The 21,736-nt window shown below is 44.1% G+C and overlaps 1 protein-coding gene across 2 annotated transcripts in view; it reads right to left on the bottom strand.

The window, feature by feature from the left end:
- Nucleotides 1–19,720, bottom strand: part of TMEM200C (transmembrane protein 200C) — a 142,978-nt gene extending 123,258 nt beyond the window's left edge. Inside the window, exon 1 of one of the 2 annotated variants that reach the window (XM_077492488.1) lies at nt 19,388–19,720. The gene's annotated coding sequence lies outside the window, so the exon portion shown is untranslated. The remainder of the gene's footprint in view (nt 1–19,387) is intronic. The other variant, XM_077492487.1, reaches the window with a different exon arrangement.
- Between the last annotated feature and the right edge of the window lie 2,016 nt (nt 19,721–21,736).

Here is a 21,736-nt window from a genome sequence, read left to right as displayed (position 1 = left end):
TATTAATAAGTAAAAAAAAAATTTTTTTTTTAAACGCACCCTGTCCCGCCGAGCTCGCGTACAGAAGCAAAAGCATGCATGAGCAGCACCCACATATGAAAACGGCGTTCAAACCACACGTAGAGAAAAAGCAGTTATTTTAGCCCTAGACCTCCTCTGTAAGGCCGCGTACACACGGGCGGACTGTTCGCCCAACCTTGTTCGGCAAACAGTTTCATCAAACAGTCCGCTCAAAATTTGCATGAGCGGACTTGCCCACACACGAGCGGACTGTTTGACGAACAAGGTTGGGCAAACAGTTCGCTCAACTTTTGAAATGAACGGACTCGCCCACGTAAGGAGGAGGCAAATCCGCCCATTTCGAGCGCGTGTACAGGTAGGCGGGGCCCGCGAAGGAGACATCGCGGGCTCCGCCGCCTGGAATGGGCTTAAAGGGGAACCCCAACGCCGAAAAAAATCGGCGTGGGGGTTCCCCCCAAGTCCACACCAGACCCTTGTCCGAGCACGCTACCCGGCCGGCCAGGAAAGGGGGGCGAGCGAGCGCGCCCCCCCTCCTGAGCCGTACCAGGCCGCGTGCCCTCAACATGGGGGGTGCCTTGGGGAAGGGGGGGCCGCGCGGCCCCCCCACCCCAAAGCACCTTGTCCCCATGTTGATGAGGACAAGGGCCTCTTCCCGACAACCCTGGCCGTTGGTTGTCGGGGTCTGCGGGCGGGGGGCTTATCGGAATCCGGGAGCCCCCTTTAAGAAGGGGGCCCCCGGATACCGGCCTCCCACCCTATGTGAATGAGTATGGGGTACAATGTACCCCTACCCATTCACCTGTGAACTAAAGTACAATAAAAAACACAACACAGAGAAAAAATATTTTATTGCACAGCTCCGGGGGTCTTCTCGCCGGACTCCTCCGCTATGTGTGTGTAGCTCTTTTGCTAGCGGAGGAGTCCGGCTTTCTTCCTCCCCGCCGCCGGCCTCTTCTCCCGACTTCGGGGGTCTTGTCCCCCTCTTCGGTTCTTCTGCCGGGCCACCGCGCCTGGTCCGGTGGCCCGGTCTTCTGTCGCCGTCTTCCGTTCTTCTGTCGCCGCCTTCGGTTCTTCTGCCGGGCCACCGCGCCTTCTTGTAGCTCTTTTACAGGCGGTGGCCCGGTCTTCTGTCGCCGCTGTCGTCGCCGCCGCCGCCGCCTTCCGTTCTTGTTCTTCTTCTTGTTCTTCTTCTTCTCCTGGAGATGTTGACTCGACGAGCTCTCCGGCCGGAATGCCAGAGCCGCGCTGTGCGGTCACTTATATAGTGACAATGGGGCGGTGTCACATGGTATATGCCACATGGGTTGGTCACATGGGTTGATGTCACATGGGGACTATGACATCGTAAGGGGGCGGGGTCACCATGTGACCAACCCATGTGACATATACCATGTGACACCGCCCCATTGTCACTATATAAGTGACCGCACAGCGCGGCTCTGGCATTCCGGCCGGAGAGCTCGTCGAGTCAACATCTCCAGGAGAAGAAGAAGAACAAGAAGAAGAACAAGAACGGAAGGCGGCGGCGGCGGCGACGACAGCGGCGACAGAAGACCGGGCCACCGCCTGTAAAAGAGCTACAAGAAGGCGCGGTGGCCCGGCAGAAGAACCGAAGGCGGCGACAGAAGAACGGAAGACGGCGACAGAAGACCGGGCCACCGGACCAGGCGCGGTGGCCCGGCAGAAGAACCGAAGAGGGGGACAAGACCCCCGAAGTCGGGAGAAGAGGCCGGCGGCGGGGAGGAAGAAAGCCGGACTCCTCCGCTAGCAAAAGAGCTACACACACATAGCGGAGGAGTCCGGCGAGAAGACCCCCGAAGACCCCCGGAGCTGTGCAATAAAATATTTTTTCTCTGTGTTGTGTTTTTTATTGTACTTTAGTTCACAGGTGAATGGGTAGGGGTACATTGTACCCCATACTCATTCACATAGGGTGGGAGGCCGGTATCCGGGGGCCCCCTTCTTAAAGGGGGCTCCCGGATTCCGATAAGCCCCCCGCCCGCAGACCCCGACAACCAACGGCCAGGGTTGTCGGGAAGAGGCCCTTGTCCTCATCAACATGGGGACAAGGTGCTTTGGGGTGGGGGGGCCGCGCGGCCCCCCCTTCCCCAAGGCACCCCCCATGTTGAGGGCACGCGGCCTGGTACGGCTCAGGAGGGGGGGCGCGCTCGCTCGCCCCCCTTTCCTGGCCGGCCGGGTAGCGTGCTCGGACAAGGGTCTGGTGTGGACTTGGGGGGAACCCCCACGCCGATTTTTTTCGGCGTTGGGGTTCCCCTTTAAGCCCATTCCAGGCGGCGGAGCCCGCGACGTCTCCTTCGCGGGCCCCGCCTACCTGTACACGCGCTCGAAATGGCCGGACTTTCCGAGCGGGAACAGTCCGCTCATTTCGAAAGTACAGCGGACAGGCCCACACACGGGCGGACTGTTCGCTCAAACACAGTTTCAGCGGACAGTTTTTCGGAATTTCCGAAAGACTTTGTCCGTCCAACTGTCCGCTGAAACTGTCCGCTGAAAGCCCACACACGAGCGGACTGTCCGCCCAAACACTGTTCAGCGGACAAGGTTGGGCGAACAGTCCGCCCGTGTGTACGCGGCCTCAGTCTAAACATGCAACCTGTAGAATGTTTTAAACGTCGCCTATGGAGATTTTTAAGGGTAAAAGTTTGTCGCCATTCCATGAGCGGGGGCAATTTTGAAGTGTGAAATGTTGGGTACTTGGCGTAACATTATCTTTCACAATATAAAAAAAATGGGCTAACTTTACTGTTGTCTTATTTTTTAACTCAAAAAAAATGTTTTTTTTTTTTTTAAAGTGCGCTTGTAAGACCGCTGCACAAATATGGTGTGACAGAAAGCATTGCAACGACCACTATTTTATTCTCTAGGGTGTTCGAAAAAAATATATATAATGTTTGGGGGTTCTAAGGAATTTTCTAACAAAAAAAATGTTTTTAATTTGTAAACACCAAATCTCAGAAAGTGGCTCGAGCCTTAAGTGGTTAAACTGCATTTCCCAGAGAGAGATTGCCAGGAGAAGGTGACAGGGCTGCATTTTCTCAGACTGTATAGGACACAGCTCAACTCTTGCCATGAGGGAGATCGGAGAGTGCACAACGCTGTCTAGTGTGCACCATCACTTCTGCATATCAGCAGCCTAAGTGGAATCTGGGGCACGGAGTTCAGGGGTGCCGACAGCAGAGAGTGGACCAACCGCTGTGTGTGACCAGATGGTGAGCTGCAATATCACGTGGACTGGTGAGCTCCTGCTGTGGAAATTTACTATCTGCTTTTAGACACACTGAACCCAATAGGAGATGACCGTAAAGCCATCTAGTAGCCTTTTTGCTGCCAACAGGCTAGACTGGGACTATTCTTATGTGCACCAAGGATTCAACTGGGACCCTATGCTAGCCAGTTGAAGAGTTATAACTAAAGACTGTCCCTTTACAGCTGCTACACAGAGGCCTTCACCTATTACTTATGCTAAGAGGTATCTCTCAGGCCGCGTACACACGGGCGGACTGTATGGCCTACTTAGTCCGTCGAAACACATTTCAGCGGACAGTCCGCTCGTGTGTGTGCTTCAGCTGACTTTTTCAGCGTGCAGTCTGGCGTACTAAGTATTTCAGATTTTTCGAAATACTGTCCGTCATACTTTGGTTTCAGCGGACAATCCGCTCGTCAGTAGGCTAGTTCGACGGACTAAGAATGGCGCATGCTCAGAAAGGATTTACATGGCGAAAGGTTGCATTGCTGTGTATTGGACTTCCTATTTCTAGTCACGTCGTACGTGCTGTACACGTCATCGCGCAAGCTTTCGACAGACTGTTTGTGCATCCGTGTGTGGTCAAGTCCGTTCATTCGAAAGTAGGACGGACTGTCCGTCGGATTGTATGACGGACTAAGTAGGCCATACAGTCCGCCCGTGTGTACGCGGCTTCAGGGGACATTGCACTATATATTAGCCATTCTCCTAGAGTGCACTCTATGTTAGTTATTGTATGATTTTTCACATTGCAGTTGTTGTTTATATGCACTGTTTATTGCTGAACAAGTTAATTTCAGTTTAGTGGTACAAAACTCTATTCTAACTCCCTGCCCCAGTCTATCCACTCAACCCCTACCCTGTTGACCTTTAAGAGTTCCCTGAAAACTCATTTATTCAGGGAAGCCTATCCCACACCCACCTAACTGTCCCCGAGCCACCCTCATCAAATCATTCTCTGCAGCTATTACCTTTTGTACCACCACCCCCTCCCTTTAGAATGTAAGCTCTACGAGCAGGGCCCTCCTGTACCTTTTGTATTGTACTGTAATTGTGTTGCCCCCCCCCTATACATTGTAAAGCGCTGCGTAAACTGTTGGCGCTTTATAAATCAATAATAATAATAATAATACGTTACCTTTTTCATAGTGATAATACTATCTAGCAGACTATGTCTGAACCTACCTTCTGTGTGTTAATTTATGCTCAAACCACAATTTATTCTAACCTGTACCAATACAATGAGTTCATGTATCACTATACGGTCTTGCGTCTTTTTCCCAGTACTAATTCACAACCAAGTTAAGGGGATCCACACTTGAGTTCCAATGAGTGCTTGCAATAACTTTCACTCAACCAGGTGCATCAGAAGGGGCTGAGCCTGTTTTTGAAGTCGAGGCACAGAACAGAGAACCCAAATTACCAAGTGGATCCTTTGGGGGTAGCGCTATATATATGTACAGTGGGGAAAATAATTATTTGATCCCCTGCAAGTTTGCCCACTTACAAAGAAATGAAGGGTCTATAACTTTTATCATAAGTATATTTTAAATGATGGAGACAGAATTTTAACCAAAAATCCAGAAAAAACACATGCTATAAATTAAGTTGCAGTTCAGTACTAAGTCATGTTTTGTTTGGGAATCAAATACTTATTTTACTCACTGCACTGAAACTCAATTTATATAATTTGTATCATGTGTTTTTTTCTGGATTTTTGGTTGGTATTCTGTCTCTATCATGTAAAATACACATATGATGGAAAATGATAGACTCTTCATTTCTTTGTAAGTGTGTAAACTTACAAAATCTGCAGGGAATCAAATAATTATTTTCCCCACTGTATAAAATATCCATATATGAAATTCACCTTTAATGTCAAATTAGGTCTTAGACCACCTAATATTGTTTCATGTTTCTTCATACTATATATTTGCCCATGAGTCTCACTGCAAAATAATTAGGATGGTATTTGCATACCGAGTTAATACAGTAGTAATAACCGGAACAAAAAATATGTATTACCTAAGCAAATACAAAGTAATTTGGTGTCCCTGTTTTGTTAGAGACAGCATGCCACCTACAGAAACAAGTATCAGACAAAAACACAACACCATGCCTTTTACATGTCTGCATGAAACGACTGTCTTCTAACCAGCTTCAAAGAGTATGCTCACTGTGCTACATGCAAAAAAAATTGTGTAACAGCGTCCACTTCCCAGCATACACCACAGACTACAGACTGATTATCAGATAAAAGATGGTGTACTTTTCTACTCCTCTGCAGCTAATTAAATCATTTGTGAAATTCAGGGGATTCTGGAATATTGCATGCACGTAGGACACTGCTGGTTTATAAAAAGTCAGTTTCTTAGTAATGGCTTCTCTTCAACAAAACATGAAATTACCTATCTTCCTTCAGTTCAATTAAAAACCCATTGGTACAGGAAAGTATGCAAATCAGCCGTCCAAATAATACATGGCTTACCAGTCAAATGAGAGTCCATAGTTAGCCATGTCTTTCATGCAGCATGTCTCAAAGGTTCCATGCTTCCAGGCAGCTCTTACTAAAGCTGGCAGAGGGTCTCCTCCGCTGCCAGAATACACAGATTATTTCTGTAGGCCTATTGGCTGCAAGCATTGGGCGAGCGAAAATATACCAATAGTCCAGTTTGGGGCCAGTAGATCAACTCTTTTCAGATTTATATGGATTGAAATTAATCTGGTTCCTGCTGAACCGGTTTCATTTCAATCCATATATGGCCAGCTTTAGGCTAGGTTCACAAAAACCAGTGCTTTGAAAAGTGGTCTGCAGTAGGCCACTTCTCAAACAGCTGTCAGCGGATCAGGAGGCAGACCTGCCTCCTTCTAAATGTCTGTTTTTGTTTTTTATTTGGAGAGGGGGCTTGCAGTTTATAATGGGGCTAATGCAGGAGTGCTCATCCTGTGGCCCACCAGCTGTTGCGAAAGACAAGTCCCATAATGCATTGGAAGGCTGACAGTTACAAGCGTAACTCCCAAAGGCAGAGGCATGATGGGACTTGTAGGTCACCAACAGTTGGAGGGCCACAAGTTGAGCACCTGTGGGTTTGAATGGCCGAATATGCCAGGCACTGGCAATACGGCTGTTGTTTAGCCTTCAGGTGGGTGTCAAGGGGAATGCTGAAATCATGGCTCACTGAACTGAAAGGACTCACAGCCTTTACCAAAGGAGAGGTATTACTGGGATCCTGTAAAATGCTAAAGTGACCCATACGTTTTTCTTTCTACCACAGTTAACATTACCTTACGTATTGGCTTTTATAAGCTCTATATTTGTCCCTCTCTTGGCAATTCCTCACCTCAGCCAAAAGAAAAAAAATTGCATCCAATAAGGACAGAAGGGCTGATGTCAATCTACTGGGACATACTGTATACGGGCATTGCAAGCCTGACTTGTAAAGGTAACTTTTACACAAAGTTTTCACAGCTGCAATCTAGGGGTTGACATAAAACTGTGATATGAGAGAGAAGCAATAAAGAGCACAAATCAGCTATTATGCACTGTTATTTGTAGACAGGATAGTAAAAGGAATGACATGGGTCATTTTAATTTCATTTATAACATGAGCTATGAGCAGGACACACTTTTTCAAGTAAAGTTTCCTTAAAGAGGAGCTCCAGACATTTCTATGTTTATTAAAAATCAGCAGCTACAAAAAGTTTAGATGCTGACTTTTAATAAACACACACTCACCTGTCCCAGGATCCAGTGATGTAGTCACCCAAACTATCGCTTCCCTCCCTTTTCTCTACCCGGTGCCGGCATTTCAACTGTGGGCACCCAGCAGTGATATCCAGGTGCACACTGTGCATGTGCGAGTCGTGCTGTGTGTCCCGCAGTCATCTGGGACCTGTGACGTGTCCCAGATGACTTCGGGGAGGAAGGGGGAAAGGAGAACTTCCACTCTGTCTTGGGGATCTGAGCGAAAGTGGAAGCGGGTACCTGTCTAAATAAGGTACCCGCTCCCCCACAAAAAAATAACATGCCAAATGTGGCAGGGGGGGAGGAGTGCTTAAAGCGGAATTTCCCCTTTTGGATTTAGCTCCGCTTTAAGAAAGCTATGTGTCAATCTCTGTGAAAAAATGTGTCAATGATGCATAAACACATCTTGGTGCTTTAACAAACAAATGATGCATCTCAGGGCTTGGCAAACCCCAGATTGCCATTGGAACTAGGAAATGCAGCCTGGCACCTGGGCTGTTGTCAGCCCCAGTGGCTAGCATAGGGAGGAACAGCCGGGTGCACCATTGCTGGGCGGCAGGCAGGTAAGTTTGTTTTCTGATGCCGGGGGTGGGGAGATGCATCGCTGTGAAGCCGAGTTAAAGAAGGAGAGGGACGGGAGTGTGAAGGGCGCGTTAGAGCAGACAGGGGGCTGTAAGGTAGAAGGAGGGGAGGAGCAGAGCTGACAGGGTGGGAGCGGAGCCCCGGCAATAAGCGTTCCTCTGCGGCCCTCTCCTCCCTCCCACTGGGTGTGCATCTAGATCGAGTTGTCCGGGGAGACTCCCTAGAGCAGGAACCGGTGGAATCCCCCAGGCACTCCGGTTCCCACCTGGATGGGCTCTGAGTCAGGTCTGGCCAGCTTGAGAGCCCCCTGGACAGCCAGTGTGGCCACCTATCAGTGCCCATTAATGCAGTGTCATCAGTGTCCATATCAGTGCAGCCTCATGCGTGCCCCTATCAGTGCAGCCTCATGAGTGTCCCTATCAGTGCAGCCTCATCAGTGTCCCTATCAGTGTTGGCCTCATCAGTGTCCCTATAAGTGCCTCCTCATCAGTGTCCATCTTCAGTGCAGCTTCACCAGCGCCCATCAGTGCAGCCTTATCAGTGCCCCTATCAGTGCAGCCTCATTAGTGTCCCCATCAGTGCCCCATCAGTGCAGCCCCACAATGCCCCTATCAGTGCTGCCTCATCAGTGTCCTTATCAGTGCAGCCTCATCAATGCTCATAGGTGTAGCCTCATCAGTGCCCATCAATGCTGCTTTATCAGTGGCCCTATTAGTGTAGCCTCATCAGTGTCCATCAATTCTGCCTTATCAGTGGCCCTATCAGTGCAGTCTCATCAGTGCCCATCAATGCTACCTTATCAGTGGCCCTATCAGTGCAGTCTCATCAGTGGCCCTATCAGTGCAGCCTTATCAGAATCCCTATCAGTGCCCCTACCAGTGCAGCCTCATGAGTGTCTCTATGAGTGCAGCCTCATCAGTGCCCCCCATCAGTGCAGCCTCATCCGTGTCCCATATCAGTGCAGCCTCATCAGCACCCATCAATGCTGCCTTATCAGTGTCCCTATCAGTGCAGCCTCATCAGTGCTCATCAACGCTGCCTTATCAGTACCCCTATCAGTGCAGCCTCATCAGTGGCCCTATCAGTGCTGCCTTATCAGTGGCCCTAGCAGTGCAGCCTCATCCCTTTATATTGATTGGCTTTTGGAATTTACAAATGCAGCAATTTAGAAATCAGATGAAAGGTTTAGCGCTGGAAAACACTTTTTGATAGATAAAAGTGCACTATATATACAACTATACAACTATATATACAACTATATAGATCAGACCAAAATGAGGGACAGAGTGATATTGCTCCAAATCAGGGACAGTCCCTCGAAATCAGGGATAGTTGGGAGCTATGCTAGTGTCTGATCAGAGCAGCAGCGGGGTGAATGGAAAGTGAGTATGTACAGCTGGGAAGATAGGAAATGTAAGTGAGCCTGTTGCTTCGCTCTGCATGGGCAAAGTGCGTGTTCAATTTAAGGTTTACTGCTAGGTAATGTCAAATCGGAAAAGCTGCTGACTCATTATTTTTGAGTCCCCTAATATTTTTTAATGTAGATTTGATCTGAATTAAAGGAGAAGCACATCCAAAGCTCGTTTGGCTGTACTTTTCCTGTGGATCACAGGTGTGCAGTCTGTTCTGCATTTCTGTGACCCATTGTCAGCCGACAGCAGGCTGAAGCCCGCTATTGGCTGACATCACAGAGCCAGTCCAGGCTGGGGTAAGATTATGGCCACCTACAACCCTGGACCGTTACCTGGCTCAGCGAGCCACTGAGAGACTGAGCCAGCCACTCCTGCATCCTCCACCACCCAGCACTCCAGTGAGCATTGGGGGCAGAGCAGACAGCAGTGACTGACACTATCTGCTCACAGAGCTCTGAAAACTGAGCGATCGGTGCTGTTTGATCGCTTGGTTCTCAGTCATTGAGCCTATGTAAATATGATTCTTAAAAAAATAATAAAAATGTTATATATATATATATATACATATCGAACTTCTCTTTTACATTAAAACATGTAGGAACCCAGGTAATATTGGTTCATTAATTGTATGTCTCAATACAGGATCAATCTGTGTATATTCAGGAGTGCTTAAAAATGTACACTTCACTGATTTTTTATTCCACCTGGATTCCATTTGCTCATCACTAGTTCCTTTATACTGAATCTCTGGTCCAATAATGTAAAATGGTTGATATGTACTGTACTTGAAGCTTAGCCTTGCATGGAAAGCTTATATTTTATCCCTTGGGACTGTCCATTCTCTTAATGAGTTGAAGAGTTTTTTTTTTCCAGAACCTGTTTTTGTGAAAGACAGTACATCTTACTATGTGCCAATGATTTTCACTACTGGACACGTATCTTAACTCACTCACATGTACAGAAAACAGACGTTAATTACATCTCTTGAGAAAATGCCTTATTGGCCTGCAAAAAAAATGTCCACAAACAATTTGTTTCATTTTTTTCAAGGTATCAGTCTGGACAAATCCTGAAAGGTAGCCAGAACACAAAACTATTAAATTAAATAATAGTAAAAGCTGTAGATGAAAAATAAAATCGGTTGCTGCACCTTAAAGCCCAACTTCAGGCACAACCAAAGAAATACCCTTGCAGTGGGGCCCCTGCACTGCAAGGGTTAAATTCTCGTTAGTTCTAGGGATACAGGAATAAAGTGTAATGCTTGTCATATTAATCACTGCAGAAGGTTATCCCTATCCATACCACCAGTTCTCCCAAAGCCTCCTTTCTAAGACACCCTTGGCCATGGTCGCACGCCTACCTCCTCCACATACAATGCAGGGCTAAAAGCCCTGCATTGTATGTGATAGCACTGAGGGACCACCTGCAACCCAGAGTGCCAGAAGGAGAAAAAGATAACACTGGAGCTTGCCGGAGCAAGAGTAATGCCTTGTACACACAGTCAGAATTTCCAATGTAAAATGTGCGATCGGATTATATTGTCGGAAACTCCGATCGTGTGTGGGCTCTATCGGACTTTTTCCGTCGTAAATTCCACAGAAAAAATTTGAGAGCAGGATCTAAAATTTTCCGTCAAAAAAATCCGATCTGACGTTTTACGATCGTTTGTAGAGAATTCCGACGGACAAAGTGCCACGCATGCTCAGATCAAATTACGAGACCAAAGCTATTGGCTACTAGCCTCTACGTAGTCCCGCCGTACGCAACGAACGTCACCTCGTTCCAAACGATCGGATTTTCCGACAACTTTGTCCTACGGTGTGTATGCAACACAAGTTTTGGCCAAAATCCGTCGGAAAAAATCCGACGGATTTTGTGGTCGGAATGTCTGACCGTGTGTACAAGGTATTAGACAAGTAATACAAATTTTACAAGGAGACAAGGAGAGTGCTGGAGCCTGCCTGGGTAGTGATAAGACAAGCAATACAAGTTTTCTAAGGAGAAGAGGAGAACGTTGGAGCTTGCCAGAGCAAGGGTAAGGGCTCATGTACACTACAGCTTCTTAACATAAGTTTTTATTAGCTTTTGCCGTTTTTTTTTTTTTTTTCAAAGGTCCTAAACTCATCTCCATAAAAGCCTATGTGTTGATTTTACAAGAGTTTAGATGCAGCTGCAATTAGGGGAGGTTAACCTCCCTCAACCTATCTCTCCTGAAAGCAGAAAAATCGCATTCCGGATAGAATTGTTTTGACCATCAGCCGCAAAACGCGGCAAAATCGCAGCATGATTTTGCTGCATTTTCCCAAGGTCGGCGGTCAACCTAGTCTGTGTACATGAGCCCTTAGACAAGCAATACAAGTTTTACATGGAGAAGAGGAGAGTGTTCTTATCAGCACAGTGGTATAACATGCAATACGATTTTACACAGTGAAGAGGAAGGTGCTGGAGCCTCCTCCAATGCCCCAAGACTTATCAAACATTTAATGAAACGAAGAAAAGACGGGACGGCTGCACTCTGTTGACACTCTTATTGAAGATGGTTTAAAAATTCTTTTGGTACAAAGACTTCAGAGGCACAGGATCAATGAAAAACTGACATGTTTCACAACACTTTGGGGTGCTTAGTCATAGCCACAACTGTTTGGAGTGAAATGTGTCAGCTTTTCATTGATCCTGTGCCTCTGATGTCTTTGTACCAAAATAATTTTTAAACCGTCTTCAATAAAGGTGTCGACAGAGTGCGGCCATCCAGCCTTTTCTTCGATTCATTCCTACATGCAGAGCCAGCACCTGTTTCCATTAGTAGGTGGGATGCATTATGAGATGTCTGCCTAGAGCGGTGTTTTTTTGTTATCAAACATTTAACCCTTGCAATGCAGGGGGCCTCGCTACAAGGGCTTTTTTTTTCTGTACCCAAAGTTAGTAATTAAACAGGACTGACTGGCTCCTAACTTTGATATAAATTTGTCCTTTCCTGTCCAACACACACTCCAATAGACTAGTTATTAACTGCTACCAAACAACATAAATTTGAACATTCTCAATACGAACTGTGTGCAATTGAACCTGTCGCGTGCAGCGAGGAATGAAATACTGTAATTATGCACAGTTCCTTGAATTTTATCATTTTTATCATAGATCAGGTTTAATTTGGTACTTATGTACATTGAGTAGAGAGAAACAATACTGAAATTTTCTAGCCAGAAAGAAGACATGCTTTTATGTATTTGCCCAAAGTTGTAAAACAAGCTCTATCTACATGCTGTCACATTTGTTAAAATTGCTGCAACCTTTTTGTCTGTTAGACTGCAAGATCCTCTGACATTTTAACTTGTTTCACCTCACATCTCCGTCTACATCTCACCTTTCATCTACCAGCCAGCTACAATATAAAGATTATATGCTCCTACACAAAACAAATCTGCATTTTTTTTTTTTGTTGTATGGTCGAGACCAACAGTTCATAAACCTGAACTCCAGGAATAAGACAAAATCTACCCTTGCAATGGGGCCCCTACTGCTCATTTAGTCTAGGGGTGCTCTGGCATGCTCCTTTAATCCATGCGGCCAGTCCTGCACTGCCACCTCTCAAAGTTTCTTCAGGCCCTGGTTGCAACCTCACCTCCTCACATACAATGCAGGTTTATTAGCCCTGCATTGCACATGGTGATGCCGTGGGACCACCCACAGCCCAGAACTTCAGACAGAAGAGAACAGTGCTGGAGGGAGAGATAGGGTCAGTGATACACCTAACCCTTTCACCCCTAGACTAAATGAGCATTTAGCCCTTGCAGTATGGGGAACCCCACAGCAAGGGGTAAATTTGTCTAATTCCAATAGTTCTGCTTTAAAGCGGAACTTTACTCTCTCAAACAGCATAGACTATTTCTAATTCTTATGTTGCTAGCAAATTAATAGTAAATTAGTAAATAGATACGAAATGGTAGAGAGTGACTAGGTGTCCCAGGAGCCGCACATCAAGTCAATACCTGCTGTGTGATAAAGAATGTCAGTCTTGGCCTGGACGCCCACCAGGCAATGCCCCCAAGACATGGCCTGGCAGGGGTCCAGGCTGAGACTGCCATTCACTATCATACAGAAGGTTTTGACTTGATGTGTGGCTCCCGGGACACCTAGTCACTCTATACCATTGCCTGGAGCATAGACGAGGTCCCTTCCTTGCCAGCTATCACAGCGGTGGGCACAGGACTTCATTCTCATACAGCCTGTCACGGCTCACATACATATCCTTGGTTTGCAGTAGATAAGAAAGTATATCATATTTACTTGTTTTAAACATTTATTTATTTATTATTTCTTCAGTTACTTCATGGTTTCCATGCCTAGGCAAATGATACTATACATCCCATGAGATTTTAGAAGGGGAGGGTGGGTTCTCAGCCAACCCGTGCCTGAGCTAAGGGCTTATGGATTCCAGGAAGTAAATGCTATATTAAAGCAGAGTTCCACTTGTTTTTTTAGTCAGCAGCTACAAAAAGTGTAGCTGCTGACTTTTAATAAACAGACACTCACCTGTCCCACAGTCAAGCAATGCGGCCGCTCTGAGCCTCGCTCCTCTCCCCCTCCTCGCTGTCATAGCAACTGTGGGCATCCGGGCTGTGACAGCTTGCAGCTTCGCGCCCGGATGCGCACTACGCATGCCTTAGTCACGCTGCGCTCTGCTAGTGGCCAGGCAATCTCCTGGGACCTGTGACGTGTCCCACAAAATTGCAGAGAGGGAGGGGCCACCTAGGGGGAAAGGAGGGGTGGCCAAGAGACGGAAGCAGGAAGTGGGACAGGAAGTCTCTCTCAAAACAACAACAACAAAAAATACAAGCCAAATGTGGCTTGTAAACGGGCGAGGAGTTCTTAAAGTGGAAGTTCCACTTTTGGGTGGAACACTGCTTTAATCCCCTGCCCTTACTCAAGATGGCCACTGCCAGAAATGCCAGGGGGTGTTTTTTCAAAACGATTTCTCAGCAAAATAAAGCATAGAGACATGGCTGGACGGAGGAGTTTACTTTGACGATTTAAAATAAATTATATAGCATTTTTGGTTTGTGGTGCTTAGATGCAGCACAATTCCACTTTATGTACATCATTTAATACATATTAATATAATACATACTATACAATCAGATCATTCCTTCAAACCCCAAAATCCACACTCCTCTGTGTTATTTTCCACATAAATATGATACAGTAACAGCGCATAAATTAACATTTTTTTCTGTATTCAAAAATGTCATACACACAAAGCGTCCGAAAAATGGGCAAACTACACCAGCAGTCCACATATATAAATAAGCAGTATTCTATTTATTCTGATAAATGTACTCCGCTAACACAGGAATAGCAAAATAGTTAAAAAAAGGCCTCCTAGAATCCTGGCTTCTAGCCTGCTTTCATCTGTGTATGTACTGTATTTGCATTGATATAAAAGGCAAAATCCACACAGCTCAGAATACATTACATGGGTCTACTCTCCCTAGAATAGAACGAGGCAATACTGCTGCATAATAACGTATCCCCACAGTACTTGTGCAGCTGCAGTTTGTGCTGAACACGCCAACCCTAGTTTTTCAAATTTCGGGGAGGGGGGGGATTCTTCCTATGCAACTCCGATTTGATCTCCGCATTGTTTACTACGTTTAATATGGCTTATTAGAATCACTTGCGCAAGCTCGCCTTTGGTACCTTTTTAGCTCACGCATGTAACAAGCTAAGGTAAAAGTAAATTGCAGTGGGAAATCCAGCAGCACATTATAGCAGTATTCAATCATTCATCGAAGTCACTGACCCCCTCGCTCGTCAGTGTAGCTGCACATCACTACAATACAGAACCTGCGCTGTCACTCTCACCGCTGTTACGGGTCTTCTACACATAATGTACTCATCTAGCACTGATGAATTGTGCCGTAGCTCTGCAACATATAAGGTGATTGTAATATACCATACCCCTTCTGACTGAGGAATGGTGTGTGTATATTAGGAAACACATTCTCCCGTGAAAGACTTAAGATGGAAAACAGACGGCGATGTACGATCAGCACGCACTGACCCATGTGCTATTAAAATAATATAGATGTCAGCTTTAGGAAAGCCTTTAATAATCCTGACATCCTTATTTGGACTACACAAAAGAAACACTTTAAATCACTTAAATTACCTCTGCCGCTGATCCTGGCTAGGAAGGGACTAAGAACACAAACTGAACCAGATGTAACTATGAGCACTAAGCAGGTGCAGACAATGTCACATTCAAAATATGGTTTATAATAGATACATTGTACTATAGAGAAAAGTCAGCATAGAAGACGGAAAGAAAGCACGGTGTCCATAGCCACGCACTGATCCCATTCTCACTCAGCCAAGGAGTTCACTCACCCCCTATGTCATTGTTTCCCAAAATACTCCAAACTGGCAGGGGAACATCATAGGCTCAGGAAGCTGCAGGACTGCTTACCGCTGCAAGCCTCTGTGAGCATCACGTGTCCTCCTCTACACGTTGCCATAGAGATTCAACATAGATACAATGTATTCATGCATCAGAAGAGAACCCGGGCTCAATGGAAGTGCAGGGCTCATGCAGACCAGGGCAGGGGATGGAAGTGGTAACCTGCACCTACTAAGCTTACACTCATACACTCTACATGTCAGGGTCACCAGCACTCTGGGGTAATGGAAAACCCATGGAGCTGACCTTCATATAACTGGAGGAAAACTGATGCAAGCTTCACACATCTCCACTTTTCAGGTCATCATATACCAGTGATGGCGTTCCTCGGCACCCCAGATGTTTTGGAACTACATTTCCCATGATATTCATGCACTGTGCAGTGTAGTGGAGCATCATGGGAAGCGTAGTTCCAAAACATCTGGGGTGCCAAGGTTCGCCATCACTGTCATATACCAATGGCATGCAATAAAATAGATAGAGACCCTGACGGATATTTTTCTAGTTGGATAAGTGTAATCCAGAACATCCACTACTCTCTATTAATGCTTTACCTTTTATTAGGTATATCTCTCTGTACAAAATTGTTCTATGTATGGATATGAATTTTTTTTTCCAATAAAGAACTATTGAAATTAAAATAGATAGAGATCCAATCACTTACATTTCATATAAGCTTTAAAGCTGAACTCCATGGAAAACATAAATCCTCCCTTGCAGTGGGGCTGTTGTCGCACTGTAATGCCCCGTACACACAATCAGACTTTCCAACAACAAAACCGTGGATTTTTGTTCAAAGGTTGTTGGCTCAAACTTGTCTTGCATACACACGATCACACAAATGTTGGCCACTAATTACGAGCATAGTGACCTACAAGATGTACGGCGAGCCGATAAAAAGGAAGTTCAATAGTCATGTGCCACCCTTGGGCTCCTTCTTCTAATGTTGTGTTTGGTGAGCATTGATTCCGAGCATGGGTGGACTTTTGTGCGACAGACTTGTGTACACACAATCAGAAAGTCAGACCACACAATTTCTTGGTGGAAAATTTGAGAACCTGCTAGCCAACATTTGTTGGCAGTAAGTCCGCCAACAAATGTTCGATGGAGCATAAACACGGTCGGACCTTCCGCCAACAAGCTCACATCCAACATTTGTTGTCGGAAAATCCAAATCGTGTGTACAGGGTATAAGAGTTGAATGCTCATAGAGTAATGCTTCCCAACTTCAGTCCTCAAGAACCCCTAATAGATCATGTGTCCAAGATCTCCTTCACCTTGCACAGGTGCTTTAAACAGTACAAACAAATGGCCACGGCCCTCACCAATTACTGGCCTTTGCAGCAAGGAGCATGTGGAATGGCAACGTATGCAGAATAAAACCAAAGAAATTCCCGACTCAACTTACCGACCAGCCTGCTAACCAACCCTTGGTTAGCGGGCTAGTTCGTAAATTAAGCTGGGAATTTCTTTGGTTTTGTTTCACAGGAGCTTTAAATCGATGTTAATGGCTTGGTATTTATGACAGTTATTTTATCTAAGGGAAATTCCCAAAACATGGCTTGTTGGGAGTACTTGAGCAATGGACTTCGGAAACACAGGTCTAGGTTACTGGTAAAAACACTTACCTGATCTCTGAGTCCAGTAGGCTTCCTCCATGCTGCTAGACAAGTCCCTGAAGCCTTTTCTCTATGCATTGGTGACTGCAGGCCCTCTGATGTCATTAAGTACAATGAAGAGCAAATAGCCTTGAACTAGACATGAGGACCACCCAGAGGGAAAGTCTACCGCTGGAGGGTAGGCGAGCGCTGGCTGCCAAGAGAGCAAGGAATCAGGTATATAAAATAGTTTTTTCTGGTCCCCTAGTCCTAAATGAGAATTACATTTTTGCTTTGCTGGAGTAGTTCCATTAGAAGGGAGGATTTTTCCTTTCCTTAGAGATCAGCTTTACCATGTTATTTTAATTTTGTTTGAAAATCTGTGGCTTTCAGCTGCTACTGAAAATACCTATCACTTTTTTTGAAAATAAGTATTCTTATACTGGTGTGTTAGCTCTCAAAATTAAGCCTACTGTGATCCCGCTATAAAGGTAATCGTTCAGGCATTTCCTCTTATGGGGTGGCAACTGTCTTTCAAAACTGCTCCTACGTTGTCACCCTGCGCCCCTAGTGCAGACTCCAAGTGGCGGTACCTATGCACAATGCACAGTTATGTACAACCATTGCTGTTCCAGTGTGATAGCGTACAGCTGATGCTGGAGCGAGTACATGGTCACCAAAGGTAGCCAAAAGAGGCTGGATGACATTAGATTGCAAGCTCTAGTGAGCAGGGCCCTCCTCTATTGAATTGTATTGTTACGGTACTATCCCTCTTTATTTTGTAAAGCGGTGCGCAAACTGTTGCTGCTATAGAACTCTCGTATTGTAAAAATAATAATGATAATAGTAATAATCAGCTGAAATTAGATACAAAAAGGGGTGGAAATAAGGTAATTATTTATAAGCATTGCTTTAGGAAAATAAACATCTAGAAAGGGTTCAGATGTGTTTTGGTTTTGATGTAGAAGGAAAATAATCAGGAGCGCGGTCATAGTCATTGAAATAAATAATAAAAATAAATAAAATAATTTGAAGGCTAATAATGACAATAATATAAAAAAAAATAATAATAATAATAAAAGAATACTAATAATAATAATTATAATAATAATATAATAATAATATTACTACTAATAGTAATAACAATAATACTAATAATAATAATAAAATAATAATACTAATAATAATAGTAATAATGAAATAATACTACTACTACCACTACTACTACTAATAATACTATTAGTAATAAAATAATAATACTGATATTAATAATACAATAATAATAATAAAATAATAATACTAATAGTAATAATGAAATACTACTACTACTACTAGCAATAATAATAATAATAATAATAATAATTAAATAATAATACTACTACTAATAGTAGTAATAATAATACTAATAGTAATAATAAAATAATAATAATATAATAATACTACTAATAATAGCAATAATGAAATACTACTACTACCACTACTACTAATAATAATAATACTATTAGTAATAAAAAAATAATACTGATATTAATAATAAAATAATAATAATAAAATAATAATACTAATAGTAATAATGAAATACTACTACTACTAATAATAATAATAATAATAATAATTAAATAATAATACTACTACTAATAGTAGTAATAATAATACTAATAGTAATAATAAAATAATAATATAATAATACTACTAATAATAGTAATAATGAAATACTACTACTACCACTACTACTAATAATATAATAATAATAATAAAATAATAATACTACTAATAATAAAATAATAATAATACTAATAGTAATAATAAAATAATAATAATACTAATAGTAATAAAATAATAATAGTAATAATAAAATAATAATAAATACTAATAGAAATGATAATGATAAAATATTGGTAACGATAGAAAGTTCTAATAACAATTCCAATGGGTAAAGCAGAAGCATTGTACTAGAATAATGAGACCACAATAAGAGTGGCAGTGTGAAAAGAATTGGCAGTATGGTTTGTTTTTCCCCGAGCTGTAGACTGGTTAAGGTGGAATGTGTGGATAGAGCCCATGGATGCCGTGTACATCCCCGTATAATACGATGACAGATGGCCGGGGCCGATCACACTACAAAGTAGATCGATGTCAGATGAAGAACTCCCGGGACCGATCAGATGATAGTGATCAGCCCATCGATCAGCCCATTGATCAGCAGCCCACCGATCGCCGGCTCTGAGATGTCTGTAAATCCGATGAGTGAGCAGACAACAGCTTTGCCATCTGCAGGGAAATGATGCCCTCCATGATCGCACTCACCAGTTTGCCGTGCCGCGGAATGGATGCCGGGTGACAACCCAGCCAGTAGGATTAGTGTGGTCAGATCGTGCGATCCTCCTGACATCGGGCGTCCATCATGTTCCTCCATGGACCCGGCTCACATGCTCGGAGCTCCCCCGGCTGGCTGCCTCCTCCTCCTCCTCCTCTCCGGTCCTGCGCCGCGCTGAGGCTGGAGAAGATCTCCCGTCCCTGACATCCTCGGCTGCGGGATCCGCCTCTGTCACTCTCTCCATCGCAGAGCCCCTGGCAGGCTCCGCCCCTGGTCACTTCTCGCCCTGTGGTTGGTCCTCGGGGTCATTTACACAGCAGGGGCGGAGTGTAGAGACAGCTCTTCACACCTGATATGATCACCGAGGAATGGATACACATCATAGGCTGCCTTCACTTCTATGGGGGAAACTAAAGTCATTCTTTTCATCTTTCCATCTATTGGATAGTAAAACATTTTTTTTCTGCCAGTAAATACATTGGACCCCTGGATTTACACAGACATGCAAAGGCACGCCTCCAGCTCTGCAGCTCTCATTGGCCCTCTTATGACTAGGGTTGCCACTTTTTCTTAAAGCCAAACCCGAACACTTTGCAGTAACTTTTTTTTTCGTATACATTATAGGATTGTAGGAGACCAGGGACACCTTTCAGCACTCCAAAGAGAATAGTAATGTGGCGCACATAGTACCCCCTTACCATCCTGTAAAGCCCTGGTCCAAGCCACATTCCTGTCTGAATAATGTGTCCGGGTTTCAAGTGGACTGAAACCCTGACCCATGATTCAAAACCCAAACTGCCCAGGTGAATTCCGGACAGGTGGCAACCCTTATAATGACCAACCCCCCACCCTTCCTGGCAAACTCTCACTAGAGAAAGCTGTGCATGATGTCATAAGCCTAGGCTTTTTTACCAGACAAAAAAAGAGGAAGTGTTCCTCTTTTTTTGTCTGGTAAAAAGCATAGGCTTATGACATCATGCACAGCTTTCTCTAGTGAGAGTTCAACAGGAAGGGAGGGGGGATGAGTAATAAGAGGGCAAATGAGAGCTCCAGAGCTGGAGGTGTGCCTTTGCATGTGTAAATCCAGGAAGTGAACAGACAGCAACTTCAGTTGCCCACAGTTAAAATGGTTACAGCCGGACTCAGTGGAGGGAGATTTCTGCAGGATATTTGGCAGATACAGAATCACAGTGTATATAAAATAATATGCAAAGTGTTTAGAGGGAAGCTTCAGAATGGCAAAGATGTTTTTATTACAAATTATGTGAGCAGACGGCAGTTCCAGGAGCTAAACCAAGGCCAGATCTAGCCTGTCTGATTGGGGGGGGGGGGGGGGGGTGCAGTAAAAGATGTGCAGGGGCAGAGGATGGTAGGGTTAGCAGATTTTTGTGCATGCACACTATAAAATCTTCTTTTGTTTTTTTCCTTTAGATTTACCAGAACCATATAGTATAAGGTTAAACCTAAACACTTTCAATTTTTATGCAATCAGGAAATTGAACAACAAAAGTTGTATAGTTTGTATCCAAGTTTTATTTATAGCAACAGAAAAGAAAAGTAAAAAAACTGTACATATTCAAGGACTATCAAAATAGTGCACAAATAAAGAGGATCCAATAGGATAAAAATGAGTACACAATGGGGAGATAAAAGTCCACACATTCAGTGCTATGAAAAAGTATTCATATATTGTAATTCTACTGTACACATTTTATTTTCCATATATTTTTACATGTTTCTATCCTTCCTAATAAAATCGTTTTGTAAACAAAGAAAAAGTATCCATAGCCCTTTACATTTCCCACATTTTGTCATGTTACAACCAGAAACGTAAATGTATTTTATTTGGGATTTTATGTGATAGGCCAACACAAAGTGGCACATAGAGTAAATGGAAAAAAGAGGATGGGATTATAGCAGTGCTTGAATAAAGTTCATATAAGATAACATTTAATCTTTATTATTACATAGAAGAGAGGAGGGTCAATTAATTGATTAATAAAGCATATGCAATTTGCTTTTTTTACTGGTCGCTAGTATCCTACAGAGGCACAGAAGGACAGAAGTAGATGTTATGTTCCAACATGTTTCGTCAGCTTTGGCTTCCTCAGGGGATTATTTAGGACCACCAGTATTCACACAGCTCTAGCACTAATAAGATACAAAAAAGTTTTCATCAGTAATTAAATATAAGAGAAATAAAAAAAAAGACATAGATAAATACATATATATATATTTCCTGGACCTCCCCATGTCAGCCTACTATGCGATCAACTCCGACCCCTCTGACCCCTCTTGGACCACCTTCTTCTTAGCCCATAAAGGGCGGCTGTCTGCTT

Source organism: Lithobates pipiens, unplaced genomic scaffold (genome assembly GCF_037356315.1).
Source record: "Lithobates pipiens isolate NorthernLeopardFrog02 unplaced genomic scaffold, aLitPip1_a1.2 Scaffold_19, whole genome shotgun sequence".
Taxonomy (NCBI): Eukaryota; Metazoa; Chordata; class Amphibia; order Anura; family Ranidae; genus Lithobates; species Lithobates pipiens.
This window is presented reverse-complemented; position numbering and strand designations above follow the sequence as displayed.